The following is a 14,163-nucleotide window of genomic DNA, read 5'->3' as shown; positions in this document are numbered from 1 at the left end:
GGCACTTAAGACAGTTTAAAAAAAACATAATAATTTTTTGTTGTTACATTTTTAGCGTTTTCCTCCTTCAGCTCTCAGAATAAAGGATTGAAGGATCAATATTGAAGGATGTAAAGATTTATAAAACAATCTTTCATTATTATAATTATTTTAATTTTTTCCCTATGACTTAGTTATCTATTTGCAAAAAGTGCATAGAAATGTGTTTAAGAGCATAGAAAATCGAAATTCTGATTATTTGAAGAATCATTATAACATAAATTTTAAAGTTTTCACTTATTCATATTTTGTGGTTTATTATTTAGCCAATGAAGAAAATAGGGAGAAAAACAAACAAACATTTTCTCTAGTTGTGTTTTCCCTTTAACAAGCGTAATATTAAAAAAATGTATTAATAAATATGTATTACTTTATTTTCCAAATTCTGCATTAATTATTTATGTTGCAAAATATTAATGAAATACCTTCCCTTCAATAACAATAAGATGACAATACGCGTTTTAGAGGTAAAATAATCCTCTTTTCTTCTAAACACAAATTAAATCAGCTCCCGTACGCTCCCTGCCTCTTCCAAGGTATCTTCAATTTCCAGAAACTGGAGAGACTTCCTTGAAAGACAGGAGACGAGAGCGAAAAAAAAAAACTAAGATTTTACGGGACAAGCCGGACTGTCCCAGGTAAGGCAAGGTAAGGACATCATCCTTCCACATGTGCTTCAACTTTCCGTCGCCCCCCTCTCCTTCTCATACCATTGGTTGGTTCCTGGAGCATGCTCACTGCATCCCTCCACCACTTGTGGAATCGGTTGCCTAGGTAACAGCGTCCATCCTAAAACCCTCAACGTCTGGATAAGAATAAGGAATCGTCTTCTAGAAGTTGTGCAAGTAAGATTGCCACTCTCAATCGAGCTTCATCCTTTTATACTTCCAAAAAGGTAAGCGAATCCTTCTCACTCTATATGCTTTTGCAAATCTTGCAAATCGTGACATTTACCTTGCAAATGAATCTTTAGCTGAATCCCTGCAGGAGAAGAAGCTACTTTTAGATATAAAGGCAGGGAAGGCAGGAGGGTGAAGACTTGCTGAACACGGGGAAACGGTAAATGAGGGGTGAGGGGGTGCTGCACCCCTGAAATGTCCGGGGACGTCCGTCACCACACTGTAGGGAATAAGTTCGATCTGGGATTGATTTCATATCCCATTTGCTTCACTAAGCTTTGTCGTTAGATCAATCAATAATCCTGCTGCTGAAAATGTGGGTAGCAGAAGCGTGGAGTTAATGTAGGAGAAATCTGCCCTTTCGTAAAAATCAATAGTTTTCTATTTTTAATCCTTTTAGTTCGTGAAATAACATTTTTAAAATTCCTGGATCCTTCCGAGGAGTTATTACCATGCTTTTTCTGCTAGGATTAGGATTAAAGACTGAAGGTACTTGCAGCACGCATATTATTTTATTTGGTGTTTTTAAAGCACCTAGGCTGAAAACATTCACTTGCACGTGTGTTGCCTGATTGCGAAAACTTTTCGTTTCCTTTCTTTTTAACTATGTACACTCAAAAACAAATGTTTATTTTCTTCATTCGAAAATTAATAATATTATTCGTAAGATCAGGCAAACATGATCATGCAAGCAGATTAAGATAAAAAAAAAAATTCTAGCGTAGTAGTGCGCATAAGTGTATAAAAAATTATAAATAATACAGAAAACGTTTTTAATAGAATTAATTTAAAATCAGTTTGATAACTAGTTCACTTTAATTTTTGGCTTCCTTATGCACGGAAGAAGCTTTTAGTGTTGATAATAGGAGAAAAAATTCTCTAAAAAATATAATATTTTACATGATATTTAATATGCTATTTTAAATGAGGCTGAATTAATGTATTTAGTTATTGTTGTATTGCTGATTAATTTTCATCAAACGTGACCACATGATGTTTGGCCTGAATAGTGCATAAAAATTAATCAATCAAGGTGACAACAACTTACATGATTTAATAACATATTTTTGTAGGAATATAAACATTTCGGTATCTAATTCACCTTAGTTTTCCACTTTGTTATGCATGGGAGAAGCTTTTAATAATAATTATGGAAAAACAATCTCTAAAAAATGTTATTTTTCACAAGATATTAAATACGATATTTTATATGACGCTAAAATGATTCGTTTGTTTCAGTTAATGCTGTATCACAGATTAATTTTGATCAAAAGTGAAATTTAGTAAGTGTATTGCATAAAAATTAATCAATCAAGTTGACACCAACTTATATGATTTAAGAACATATTTTTGTAGGAATATAAGCATTTCGGTATCTAATTCCCCTTTCTTTTCCACTTTGTTATGCATGGGAGAAGCTTTTAATAATAATTATGGAAAAACAATCTCTAAAAAATGTTATTTTTCACAAGATATTAAATACGATATTTTATATGACGCTAAAATGATTCGCTTGTTTCAGTTAATGCTGTATCACAGATTAATTTTGATCAAAAGTGAAATTTAGTAAGTGTATTGCATAAAAATTAATCAATCAAGTTGACACCAACTTATATGATTTAATAACATATTTTTGTAGGAATATAAGCATTTCGGTATCTAATTCCCCTTTCTTTTCCACTTTGTTATGCATGGGAGAAGCTTTTAATAATAATTATGGAAAAACAATCTCTAAAAAATGTTATTTTTCACAAGATATTAAATACGATATTTTATATGACGCTAAAATGATTCGTTTGTTTCAGTTAATGCTGTATCACAGATTAATTTTGATCAAAAGTGAAATTTAGTAAGTGTATTGCATAAAAATTAATCAATCAAGTTGACACCAACTTACATGATTTAATAACATATTTTTGTAGGAATATAAGCATTTCGGTATCTAATTCCCCTTTCTTTTCCTCTGCGTTATGCATGGGAGAAGCGTTTAATAATAATTATGGAAAAACAATCTCTAAAAAATGTTATTTTTTACAAGATATTAAATATGATATTTTATATGACGCTAAAATAATTCATTTGTTTCAGCTAATGTATCACAGATTAATTTTGATCAGCAGTAAAATTAAGTAAGTGTAGTGAATAAAATAGAATCAGTCAAGTGGAAAACTAATTGTATGAATTAATAGTACATTTTCGATGTAATATAAAAATTCATGATGAGGTTTCTGAATTAAAATGAAGTAATTAAGAATAATGATGTCATTTAAAATGTCATTGAATTTATTTTCATTGTTTTGTAATAACATCCTTGTCACGCGTTTCTTCAATTTTGTTGACGCTTTTGTGCACAAAAAAAAAAAAATCTCAATTAACAATAACCACTCACTTAAAAGAATATCTATGTACACATTTTTACTCAATGTTAAGGGTGGTGCTTTTTAATGACAATGAATTTTATTTGTCTTTAAAACTTTCTTTTGTTTTAGGGTTGGTTATGATTGGATACTTCTAAATTATAAGATTTCTGTTAATTTCATTGCAGAAGAACACGACCGGATAACTATATTTCATGGTAAACAAAATAAATATTGCATTGTCAAGATGAATGCGTGTTTTTGATCTGAAAAGAACTGAAATAATTGCATTCAGATCCAAAAATCGCCAAAGTAAATCTGCTTGGCTGCTATTCTGTTTGTGTGCATGATTAATATCGTATTAATGTAATCTACATATAGCTTATGGATATCGTATGATTTTGATTTAAATACCTAAAACGTCAAAAAAAATTATTTAAAATTGTAACACTTATATAAGTTGACCTTGTGTCAATAATTACGATATAGTAGCAATACCATCAATAAAGATTAAACTTTATTCTGTTTAAGACATGCTTGATTCAAAATACTAAGAACATAAATTACAGCCATGGCTGAATAAAATATGACTACCATTACAAAAAATCTTTATTATTATTTAAAAAGCATTTTTTGGCCTCATTGTGAACAAACAAAAAACAGAAAATTCGTGAATCAACTTCACACTAAGTGCTGTATAAATATAAGCGAAATATCCACATATTATGTGCAAAACAACATTTAATTATATCTTTTTTAGGAAATAAAAAAACACTTTTACAGATATTGATTGTTCAGGAATACTTAAAACTGATTGAGATTTATATTGAATTAAATTAAAAAAAACCTTAGGGTGTACTCTTTTTTGATAATTAAAATTGACATACAGTGAGCAAAATTAAAAAAACGGACCACTCTGAATAATTATTGATTTAATGATAGGATCTTCACGTTCTAGGATTCAATCTTAATGGTTCGAAGGGGTGATCTAAAATATGCCAATTAATTAGTGCAGACGATATTTTAAGTTACAACATCAGGCACAAAAACATACTTTCTCTGAATAAGCCAATCTTTTTCTCAACAGATTCAGATTTCAGACCCCCAAAACACAAGGGGGAGTAGCAATCTGGGATATACGATTTGGTCAAGAGTAGTGGTCCAAAGTATGAGCCCTTAATGTTAATTTCATTTCCTGCGTATTACGCTATATCTCAATTTTTTTTTAAGCGAATTGAATAATTTTTGCACACAATTATAAAATTCATTGAACCAAAAATAATTCCAAGCAAAATATAACTTTCAGAAAACATTTATTATTTTAGTTAATAACAGTCCAAAAAAAATTGAATATTAAGGAATAAAAATATTTTTTTGCATAATTTTAAAGGAAGTAGTTTTACATGGGGAAATACATAATTTGCGAGAATTTGGTCGATTACTTCTCGAAAAATCGAATTTTAAAAATGTGCTTTTTTAAAAATTTGATTCTCTGGAACTATTCGACCTCAAGTTTTGTAATTTGCCATCTAAAATTGCACCCTTTAAAAATGACGCAAAAAATAATATATCTTGTTATTCAAAATTTTTTCGGACATAAAATAAATAAAATAAAAAATAAATACTAATCGAAAGCTGCATTTTGTATGGAATTAACTTAGGATAACTGAGTTTTTTATTTGTGAAGCAAAAGTTTTTTTAATTTGTTTAAAAAGTTCTTGAGATATGACTAAATAAGCTGAAAATTATATTAAAATTAAGGGATTCAAACTTAGGACTGTTCTCTGTAACAAACTGTGGGGACCATATTTCCCAGATTGCGGCTACCCCCTATATTTGGGGTTCAGAAATCCGATTCTGTTGAAAAAAAAAATATTTTTGTGCAAAGAAAGGGCGTTTTTATGTCTGAATTCGTAACTTAAAATACCGTTTGCGCTAAATCATTAGCATTACGTCACCCCCCTGAATCATTAAGACTGAGTCTTAAAACGTGAATATACGATCATCAGATCAAAAGTTATTAAGGGGGGTCCGTTTTTTTCTTTTTTTCTTGAGCACTGCGCATTGGGTTTGCAAATTAATATTTAAGCGAGGAAAAGGCAGAAGCTTAATTGAAATATAATGAAAATCTAATGAAGATGGCGGCATTGAAAGCACAAAAGCCTGTATAATTTTCGGAAAAATCAGATAGAAGTTGAAAGGGGATATTTAGAAACACCTCTATACATATGTCTCAAAAGGCAATGAAACTGGTTTTAATATTTTTCATCCCTTCGTTTTCGCTAGTGAGCTTTCGATTTTCATTCTTGCTTGAATATCGATTTGCGTTTTCAAATACAAATATTTTTAACAAAGATTTTAAAGATATTTTATTTCCAAAAATTCAGTGTTCTTTACCAATGCTTGTTGCATGCACCGAGAAAAAAAGTATGGTCAAAACTACTAGAATATGGTAAAACTCACCATGTTTCTGCTTCTATGGGAAAAAATAAAGCTCAATGACCTTTACCAAAGTGCTTTTGATAAAATTAGAAGTAAAATAGGGTTTTGTAATATGTGAGAAAGTTTGATAACATTGCGTAATTTTATCATGATATTTTAGAGCATGGCATAAAAATCATTTATTTGAATCATTTATTTGATTAAATCTTCCTTTCAGTTTTGTATTTTTTACTAAATTTGTGATAATTAGCATGGTTATTTTTCGGTAAATCGTTATCACGTGACCAATTCAATTTCTATGTGAATGGTTTAAATGCTACATATTTTGGTTTAATTAACTATAGTATTGATTTTTTTAGCAGAAATGTTAATACCATACACTACGATAGTTTTGCCGGAATTTTTTTCCGTGCATGCATCTTTTATTTTTTTTTTTAATTTGATAGAAAAAAATTCCCTTGCATATTGCAATGATTTTAAATTAGCTAATATTCATGTTTCATACATAAATCAATATACATTTTTTACACTATATTCAATGGGAGTCATAGCAGAGTGTAATGTGTATGTGAATTTGTTTAACTAAGTCAAATGTAGTATTTGTTTTGTCGGCCATTATTTACTAATGAATGCATTTAATGTGGTTTTTGTATGTGATTGTTGAAAACTACTAGCGTTTGTTTGTACGTCAAAAATCGTTGTCCATGTTTAGTCCTAAATCGTGTTGGTAGTTGTTGGTGTTTTGTTTTGTTTCAGTGGGATTATTGTGCTTGATTCTGCCAGCTTTAGCTTTCTATTAATATTTGTATCTAGCCTGCTTTTTGTTGTGTTTAAAACCTATAGGTAAGCACTGTAGTTTAATGCATCGTTTTCATAATAAATATTCATGATTTTGAAATGAATTGTAAAATCCCAGTGTAGGTTTATAATATATCTATACGTATGGTAACGGTAAGTATGAGTGGTTAAATACAAAAATTTATCATCTAAACAGTCATTTTTTATTGTTAATGAGTTTCAAATTTTTTTATTTTTTTGCTATTCCTCAGAATATCAAAGTAAGATAGTGAGTTGTACAAAATTAATGCTAAAAAACTTTTGAGTGGTTTTACTATTGCTTTTATTTGCTGTAACATTGATACAGTGATAAGTTGAACTATATTGTCATACATTTTAGGTTTGATTACATGACACTACACCGAAGAGTCATTACATTATGACCACCCTCCATCTATAACAATAGGCTCGCCCAGGTTTTCATGGTTTCTCGCCCCGGAACAATATTTTCACGGGGCACATTAGGACCCATAATCGACATAGAACAATCCCTGACGTCTGTAAGCTACTTGAACATAGTTGCAGACCAGGTTCACCCATTCATGGCAACAGTTTTTCCTGCGGGGGATGGTGTTTACCAACAGGATAATGCACCATGTCATAAGGGTCGAATCGTCATGGATTGGTTCGAGGAACATTCCAGTGACTTTCAAGTCAAGACTTGGCCCCCAAATTCACCTGACCTTAATCCAATGGAGCATTTGTAGTCCTATTTGGAAAACCAAATTCGTGCTGCAGGGCTACTCCCTCGCAATGTAAGGGAATTGCAGGACCAGTTGGTGAGCGCTTGGTACGAGATACCTCAGACTACCTATCAGCAACTTGTGGAATCAATGCCACGGAGGGTGCTAGCAGTTTTTAGGGCTAAAGGTGGTCCTACATGTTATTAGCAGGGTGGTCATAATGTAATGGTTCTTCGGTGTATATATATGGTTCAACTTTGAATTTAATTTTTAACAAAGTTAAAAATTTCTATAGTTGCATTCCTCTACCACTTAATAACTACTAAGTAACATCTAAATAACTGATTTAGAACTACCGTCATTATTTTGATATGTTTTGTGAAATTTATGTTTAATTATACGCTCGATGTATATTTTACATGGTTCGCCACGCATATTTTAATAAATAAAGATAATAATACATTCTCCAGACTAATTTGTTAGAAGAATTAAAAAAAAATGTCTGACAAAACTGTTTAATATGTTAAACAGAAATACCAAATCCCTGCTATTGAAAGGCATAATAAAATGGTTTCAGTTTCAGGCAAATATTAATCTTCTTTAGTAATCTTACAAAACTAAACAACTAAACAAAAACAAAATTAAATGAAAATAAATTTATCATTTGAAGTAAAAATATACTAATTGATTGAATTAAATAAAAATAAATGAATAAAAAATTGCTACGTAAGTTACTTCTTATGAATCGTCCTAAATAGTAATTTCTCATTTGTTGAAATAGTAATTATTTCGCTTGTGAACTCCTGATAGACTTGGTGCTTTAACAAATAAAATAATTTTTTCGCAAAACTCGCAGTTTTTTTTTTCAAAAAAAAAAAGAAAAAAAAGAAGAAAAAAAAAGAAACAGGACGTTAGAAACAGAACGAATCTCTCGATCTATCTATTTGTCTGTTATATCTGTTATTAATTAACACGCCGTGCTAATCAGCCAGCAAAAGCAAAATAGTCGTTTCAATTTTACATAAGTTATTTCTTATGACTTGTCCTAAATAGTAATTTCTCCTATGTTGAAATAGTAATTATTTCGCTTGTAAACTCCTGATAGACTTGGTGCTTTAACAAACATAATAATTTTTTCTTACAATTCGCAATTTCTTTTTTCGAAAAAAAAAAGATAAAAAAGAAACAGAACGAATCTCTCGATCTACCTATCAATCTGCTATTAATTAACACGCCATGCTAATCAGCCAGTAAAAGCAAAATAGTCGTTTCAATTTTACATTAGTTTTTTTTGGAATACTGTTAAAATTTTCATTCTAAAATTATAGTAAAATAATCGGCGGCAGTCTGCCCATCCTATTAACTGGAAAGTTTACGGTAAAGAACGTTTTTCACCTTTACGATTTCGAAATTGTTTACATCTAGTGAGGTTATAATACCATGAAAACAATATTATACAGTTTCTTTAACCATTTACAACCAGTATGGTATCAAAATTATTAAAAAGAAATTTAACTCGACCTAGAAGCTAGGTTTTTCGTTAAGTAATGAGCATTGGAGAGTACAGGCTACAAATTGGGTAGTGCTGGATACTGGAAGCTTGTGTTATTTTATATTAAAAATTATTTAATTACTTCTGATGACAAAGTTGTTCTACGACAATATTTAGAAGCTGATCTTAAGCTTGTCATTGGCAAACGTTTAAAAATAATATGTTTAAGACATATTTGTAATAAAAGTTGCATTTTTGAAATAGTTTTTTATTTTAATTTTAATTTAAAGAAAATATTTTTGAACAAAATATTAGTATGAATAATCTGGACATTTTAACAAAATATTTAGATACTTCACATAAAATTGTTCTACGGCAATGCTTAAAAGCAGATTTTAAACTTGCCATCGGCTATCATTAAAAACGGTGAGTTTCAGAAAAAAATTTTTAATATAAGAGGTGCACTTTAGAAATAATTCTTTAACTTTAGTTTAATTTTAAAAATTTCATTATTTTTGAACAAAATATCAGAATGAAGTATCAGAAGAAATATCTAAATATTTCTGCAACATATTTAGATACTTCAGGTAACAAACCTGTTACACGATAATATTTAACAGCTGATTTTAAGCTTGTCGTCGGTTAACGTTAAAAAAGTAAGTTGAGGAACAATTTTAATAAAAGGTAAAATTTTGAAATTATTTTTTAATTTTATTTCAGTTTTAAGGTTTTACTTTTTTTTAACTAAATATTAGAATAAAGAATTTAAATATTTTAACAAAATACTTAGGTACTACAGCAAAACAAAATAGCATATAACAAAATTGTTCTATGACAATATTTAAAAGCTGATTTAAAGCTTATCGCTGGCAAGCGTTAACAAAATAAGTTTCAGAAACAAATTTTTATAAAGGTTGAACTTTTGAAATAATTCTTTATTTTCATTTTTATTTATATTTTTATTTTTATTTAATTTCTTTTGATTAAAATATCAGAATGAAATATCTAAATATTCCAGCAAATATTTAGACACTTTAGTTAGTAAAATTCTATTACAACAATATCTAACAGCGGATTTAAATCTTGTCATCTGCTTGCGCATGTTTAGGAATTTTTTTTAATGCAAATACAATTTTGAAATAGGTTTTTTAACTTTATTTTAACTTTAAATTTTTTTTTGTCCACTTATCCATTTAGAGGGGCTAAGAACGTTATTTCCACAGTCTGAATTAGAACTGCACAATATTGGTGTAGTTTTAATAAGTACTTTATACACTAATATAATAATACTTTATATCTATAATAGTATATTTGCTATCCATTAGAACTACATCAATTATCATAATACTAGTAGTTCTTTTTACCGAAATAATTTAAGTATCGTTGGCGTTAATTTCTGTGGTCCCTAAGCAAATTAATACAATTTCTTCATTAATTCTGCTTTTTAGTGCATAGCTTTTTATTTTTTTATTTAAATTAAAATCCAGTTCCAAGTTTAAGGAAGCATCATTGGTGTCAATAATAACACGCCTTTTTTTAAGCTTTTCTTAAATGTGTGAGTAATATTTCTCTATTAATGCATATTATTTGTATATAATTTACTAATTTTATTTAAATTACAGTTAATTTTAAATTATTTAGTTTTATCGAAGCACTTTTTCAAAGACATAATTGTGAACAGAATAAACTTATGGTTTCAGATAAATTTGGAAATGCTAATTTGGTGTCGTAGTCTGCCTATGCTAAATCGTTAACGCTCATCATTGATGTTTTTAAACAAATATAATAAAGAAATCTAAGTATTAAGAACGTGAAATAAACTCCTTTTTTTTAAAATTAAGCAGAGCTATAAACCAGGAAGCACTACTAATTTTATTTTTAATATGTTTTACATCTAGTTTACCTAGTTTAATTTACATCAATGTATTTTGTTAAACCAATGAGAAAATTCCATTTTTCAAACATCTCTCCCTACCGATCTAATGAAAATTTTTTAATTGATTTCCAAGATTGGGGGCTATAGACGCATGCAAAAACGATTCTAGAATTAAAAGCGAGACACACAGACGCATACCCACATCAACTTTTTTTTAAATTTAAATAGAATTTCTTTTCTAAAAAAAGGCGGTTTTAATAAAAAGCGAACTCTAGAAATCATTTTCTAATTTTAAATGCGAATAGGACATACTTTGACACTCAAGCTAACATAACTGTTATACGTAAAAACTGTGCGCTAAGAAAAAAGTATGATTATAATTACCAAAATATGGTAAAAGTTACCATATTTCTGTATGTATAGGATCACCAAAATATTCGGTAATTTTTACTGAAGTGCCTTGTTAATGACTTTTGATAAAATTAACAATAAAATATAGTTCCATAATATATGATGAAATTTAGTAACTATAACATAATTTGGTAATATTATCATGATACTTTAAGGAATGGCATAAAGACCATTTCTTCGGTTAAATTTGCTTTTAAAATTCACAATTTTTGGCATTAAGAATTGTAATTTAAAAGCTAGAATTTCCGACCACCCATTAATATAAGAACGGAAAATTTATCAACTGAATGGCTTAAATACTGTCTATTTTGGTTTATTACCCAGTTCTTATTTTACCAGAAATTTACTTCTATGTTATACGGTAATTTACCAAAATTTTTTTCCTTCTTGTATAAAAATCAAAATCTTTGAAAACTGTATTTAAGATTTAAAGGAGATGCATATTAAGTGACGTAATAAAAATGCTCAGGCCTTTTATGTGTTATTTTAGAAATTAGTAATACCACTTTGCATTAGCATTAAAGATTTATGTAATGTACGAATTTGATTTCCAGAAAATAAATGCACTAAATATTAGAAACTCAACTTTACATTTGAACTTTAAATGCGATTCTCTAACTTAAAAATAGCAATTTTTTATTTTAAAACAACAAGTGCTATCAACTTTTATAATTAAGATCACTTTAAAAGCCTTTGGAATGTTTTATACCTACTTTTAAAACTGATAATTCATCTTGGGACTAGAATATTTGTTTGTTTTTTTTTTGTTCAAAATCCGCAAGGATGATGCTATATTTAGAATTCTCAAAGCCTCCTACGTCATAGATTATGACGTAGGGAATGTGTGAAAAATCAAAAGTGGTTACCTTTTCACCTTTAAAAGGTTTTATTAATGACTTCTGTTCAGGTGAGAGCTTAAAATGAAGAAATGTTTTCAAGTTCAAAGATAATTTTAAATTTAAAACTATTTTACAATAATAATGTTTCGTGAATTTCTTTGAAAATGAATATTTTAAAATTGTGTAAGTATATTCCTTGTTACTTACTTTTAGTTCCATTAACTATTCTATGAAAAAATAACGCCCATTCATGTGAATTTAAAAATAAGGCTTAGGTCGAAGTAATTTCAAAATAATAAAAGACGTTATAAAAATACTATAAATTGTAGTTTAAATATTTTGAAGAAATATTTCAAAACGCAGAAACATTTTTCAAATTTAAAGATAATTTCGCTTGACACTTATTTAAACACTAAGAGGAAGAATATGGTCAAATCTACTAGAAAATGGTTAAACATACCTTGTTTCTGTCATTATGGGAACACCAAAAGGTGTGGGAATTTTACTGAAGCGCTATGGTCATGAATTTAGTAATACAATAAAATATGTGATAAAACTCGGTAAATTCATTAAAATTTGGTAATTTTGCCATGATGCTTTAGTGCATAGCATAACCATACTGAAAAGAGAATTTCACAGAATAAAAACCATTTATTCGGAGAAATTCCCTTTTCAGTTTCGTATTTTTTACTAAATATTTGGTAATAAGAATAATATTTTTAAAAACCAGAATTTCTCGCAATCCATTACAATTTTATCAGCAAAAATTGCCAAATACAATACATTTTGGTTTTATTAACCTTAAATATTTTGTTTTTTTTTACCGGAAATTTCTTTACTTGACATTATGGTAATACTACCAGATTTTTTTTCTTCTTTTTTTGCAATAACTTTATTTTAATCTAATTTCTTTACGTATACTTGAAAGTGAATAACTAAAAGAAATCTAAAAAAATAATTCATATATCAATAATGTAGAGTTTAAACAATAAATAGTAGTCTTATAATTAATATATAGCGTACCTGCTTCAGAATCGCTGGAGTCTAAACTTTAATGTAAAATTAAAACCATAATAATAAATTATTAATTATTTTATATAATAAATTATAAATTATTGTAGATAAACTATTAATTTATATATAATAATAAAAATAATTTATTATTTTATTTTTTATATTATTATATTATATTATATTATATTATAATTATATTGTATTATATTATAATTATATTATCCATATATAATTATTTATATATAATACTAATAATTTATATCTAATAATTAGATATAATTATTATATATAAATTATAAATTATAATTTTAAATAATAAATTATTTTTGTGACCATATATATTGCGACGTGAAGTAATTAATTTAATTACTAAGCGTTAAAAATAAGAATAAATCTAGATCGTTAACCTACTTTAAATAAGGATTTCTTAAGGTTGCGAAATTTAAAACCTGACTATCGTGTCTAAAGAATTAAGTTTACTTTACGTTTTATTTAATATTGATACTAAGCAAGTTCCCAACATTTTAAGAACATTTCATTGGAATTCAAAACTTATAATTAATTCAGAACATTTTATTCAGAGCATTCAGAAAACTTCCTCAGTTCCCAACAATTTTCTACAGCTGAACCTGTTTATCTCGAACCTCTCTATCTCGAAAACCTCTGTATCTCAAAATTTCTGAAATTCCCTACATTTACTGTCTAAAATCAATGTATTTTCCATGTTAATGTCGAAATTTTTCTTATCAAAACCTCCGTTTATCGAATTTCTAATAATAGAGCAATGATGATAGATTGCAAGAGTTTTGAAACACATAATCATAACATAAAATATATAAAACTAGTGGGCTGCGCCCCCTGCTCGCTAACTCTCGCCTACCCCCGAAAATTGCTATGCAATCTTATATGGTTTGCTTCGCTCGCTACTAACTTAGGCACATTTCAAATGTACAAAATTGTAAGAATTCAAAACAATCATTCAAATCCATATAACAACCTTTTTTTAAAAAAAAATACAATTCGTTAAACTTATTAGAAATGCGCTATAGTATAAAATCCTAAGATAGAATTTCTAAAACTGATATCTCTTTAAAAAGGTTAAAATTTTGGCTATAATTAAGCCTATTAAAAATTTAAATAAGTGAATTGAAATGGAAAAACCTGCATAAATAAAACATTATGTTTTTTAAAAATAATAACCATGAACGATTCACAACTTTGTTAAAAACATAAGTATAAGTCTTAGAAGTTTGACATACGAAAGAAAAACTTGC

General features: G+C 28.1%; 1 long non-coding RNA gene across 1 annotated transcript in view; it reads left to right on the top strand.

Moving 5' to 3' along the window:
* Nucleotides 1-799: 799 nt before the first annotated feature.
* The window catches only part of LOC122268940 (uncharacterized), a 32,923-nt gene continuing 19,559 nt past the window's right edge, over nucleotides 800-14,163 (top strand). Inside the window, exon 1 of the long non-coding RNA XR_006224800.3 lies at nucleotides 800-934. This is a non-coding gene — a long non-coding RNA (uncharacterized LOC122268940). The remainder of the gene's footprint in view (nucleotides 935-14,163) is intronic.

The sequence above is a fragment of the Parasteatoda tepidariorum genome, chromosome 7 (genome assembly GCF_982258835.1).
Source record: "Parasteatoda tepidariorum strain Cologne lab strain chromosome 7, Ptep-v5.0, whole genome shotgun sequence".
Lineage (NCBI taxonomy): Eukaryota > Metazoa > Arthropoda > Arachnida > Araneae > Theridiidae > Parasteatoda > Parasteatoda tepidariorum.
The sequence above is the reverse complement of the archived record's forward strand: the minus strand, read 5'-3'. Positions and strand labels throughout refer to the sequence as shown.